This window comes from Adiantum capillus-veneris, chromosome 1, assembly GCF_014529385.1.
Source record: "Adiantum capillus-veneris isolate H3 chromosome 1, ASM1452938v2, whole genome shotgun sequence".
NCBI lineage: Eukaryota > Viridiplantae > Streptophyta > Polypodiopsida > Polypodiales > Pteridaceae > Adiantum > Adiantum capillus-veneris.
Genome location: NC_140931.1, coordinates 105,565,199 through 105,568,556, shown reverse-complemented (window position 1 = coordinate 105,568,556; position 3,358 = coordinate 105,565,199).

The window sequence follows — 3,358 nt, the reverse complement described above, 5'->3', positions numbered from 1 at the left end:
GCCCCTGCTACTTTCCAAAGACTAATGAGTCATGCATTCAAGGAGTATCTCCGACAATTTCTAGAGATATACATGGATGATCTTTGTGTTCATTCTCAACGGAGAAGGGACCACATAATGCATCTAGGAAAAGTCTGCAAAAAATGCAGAACATATCGTATTTGCTTAAACCCCAAAAAATGTGTCTTCATGGTAAGACAAGGTAAAATTTTGGGCCACATTGTGTCCAAAAACAGAATTTCCACTGATCAAGAGAAGGTACAAATAATTGCCGCACTACCGAGACTAACGAGGATGAAGGAAGTGCAAGCATTTATGGGGCATTGTGGATATTACGGGTGTTTTATATATACGTATGTTGTAATAGCTAAGCCGTTGTATGCCCTCATTGCTAAGTTTGAATGGACAGAAGAATGCAAGCAAGCTTTCCATAAATCAAAGCAGGAACTAATTTATGCTCCAATTTTGAAAGCACCTGACTTGAGAAAATTCTTTCATGTTCATGTTGATGCATCATCCTATACCATAGGATGCATACTAGCCCAGCCAGGAGAGAAGAAAATGGATTTTCCCATTTGCTAGTCTAGCCGATAGCTAAACAACGTAGAGAAAAATTATACCACTACGGAAAGAGAAGTGGTGGGAATGATATATGATGTCAAAAAATTTAGACATTACCTTCTTGCAAACAAGCTTGTTTTCTTCATAGATCACCAAGCACTGCTATATCTAGTAAAAAAACCTTGTAACACTGCAAGAATTGTTTGTTGGTTTATACTATTGCTTGAGTTTGACTTTACGATAGTCGGTTTTTGCTTTCGCTTTTCCGGCTTGGGGATAGAGGTCCCTGTTAAATGCGCTACCCAAGTCAACCCAACAAGGGGACTACACACACACACGAGCAGATCATCTTTCATGATTGTTTCATGGGGAAGCACCTGAGCGTATCGATGATGATCTTCCCGATTCGTATTTATTTAACATTGAACTTGTTCCAAGGTGGAGCGAAGAGGTCATTCCTCTACTCACAATTAGGTCATTATAGGTAGAAAGACAACCATTAATTATACATTAAACACAAAATCTCCAGGTTTTAGCAAGACGATTGTACAAACACGGTAAGGATGGGATAATGAGACTATGTGTACAACCCGAAGAATCCGCCTACTACCTCAAACAAGCTCATATACAAAAAACGGAGTTTCACAATGGACAAAATCAAACATGCCAACAGCTAAAGAGACTGGGAGTCTACTGGAAAAACATGGAACATAGTGTCCATACATATGTAAAATCATGTGATAGCTGTACAAAACAACCTCCCGTGGAACATGCCACTCTGTTTTGAGTAGTACAAGTACCCAAATGGAGTACTCACATTGCTGAGTACTTAAAAAACAAGACCTTTCCAGAGGAATGGGGCAAGGCAAGAATGAAAAGTATAGAAGAAGAGGTCAAACACTATCTGCTCATTGCCAACCAACTGTATAGGCGGGGAAAAGACAAACAACTATGGCTGTGTGCTACAAAAAGCGAATATTATGTTATCCTAGAAGAAGCACACTCAGGATAGCCAGGGGGACATCTGTTAATAAAACAGCAAAGCTTGTGCTACACTCAGGCATATGGTGGCCAACCTTCTTTATGGATGCAGAGACCTATGTCAAACGATGTGATGAATGTCAACGAACAAAACCACCCTTATGGAGAGATAAAATGCCATTAAGGCCGATGATGGGGGTACATGATTTTTCCAAATGGGGCATTGACTTTATTGGTCCCATCATACCTTTGGGATACAGGTTGCACGCACAGTACATCATAGTAGCAACAGACTACATGACAGAATGGGCAAAAGCAAAGGCAACCCAAAAAAATGATGCATGAACTATAGCTTAGTTCCTTTTCGAACACATCTTTACAAGATATGGTCTACCCATAGAAATAGTGAGTGATAGGGAAACACACTTTTTAAACAACATCATTGAAAGCCTCTTTGAAAAATTCATGGTGGTCCATCACAAATCAGCACCCTATCAACCGCAAGCTAACGGACAAGCAGAGAGTACCAACAAAATCTTACGCATTGTACTCACCAAAATATTCAGTGACTCAAGAAATGATTGGGATCAAAAGATACACACAACATTATGGGCTTACAGAGTAGCTTTTAAAACTTTCATTGGGACAACTCCCTTTAACCTGGTGCTTGGGATTAATGCTATCCTACCCATGGAGTTCTTAATCAAAACCATATGAGTGGCAACACAATTAGGATGGATAGGCCATGAGTTTTTGGAGAGACTAGACACCCTGGAACAATTAGATGAAACCCAAATTAGAGTGATAGCTTGGATATATGCTAAAAAAAAACAAATGAGTTCCAAAATGGGGATTACGTTTGAATGTATACACTCAAACTCCAAAAAACTCAAAAAGCGAGGGATGGGGCCTTTTGTAATACATGATATATCACAAAGCGGCACCATCAAGCTCGCAAAAATAGCAGGCGAGGAGATGCCGAATTGGATGAGTGGATGCAGATTAAAGAAATATCGTCTTCCGCTGACACCAGAAGAACTCAAAACAATACATGCAGCAGCTCAACGTAGAAGTCAAGTACATGACATTTGGGAATAGGCACATCAAGAAGCCAAAATCAGAATATTAAAGCACAAGGAGCAAGCGAACTTTCAGAGAAAAGCACAACAGAACAATTGTATCGATACTACTCCGATAGCATCCATACAAATGGCGGCTGCATGGCTAGGTGGAATGGATCTACACATTAATTTACAACTTGTTGATGGCACCATTGAGCGAGCATTAGACACTGGGGCAAGAGATAATGTCGTTAACTACTCCACTTTCAGAAAAGTCACAAGGGAACCTCTAATGCCAAACACGATGGGATTCAAAGTAGCAAACAAAGGCACAATGGACAGTCTGAAACACATAAATTTACCAATCACTATTGATGGAACAGTTTATCCGCATCAATTTCATGTGGTCAAAGATCAGGAGCTTAACAAAGCACTTATTCTAGGAGTGCCATGGATGCGCACTTATCAGGCCACGCCAAACTGGTAGGACAATATCGTACAGCTCAAACAAGAGGACCAATCTTTCGCCATGCCATTTGTACAAATAGACCATGTATAGGAGCCTCTACCATCACCACAGGCATCAGTTCAACGATATTACCCAGCTGCGGTCAAGAAAGTATGGGTTAAAAAATCCATCATGCAAACCAATCCGAAGAAATTGTGGATATCTAAATGACAAATCAATACAAGTTAGCCTACATTGCCTCAACAGAAATCCGACCTCGCCAACCCGCGCACGGCTTTTGTCGAAC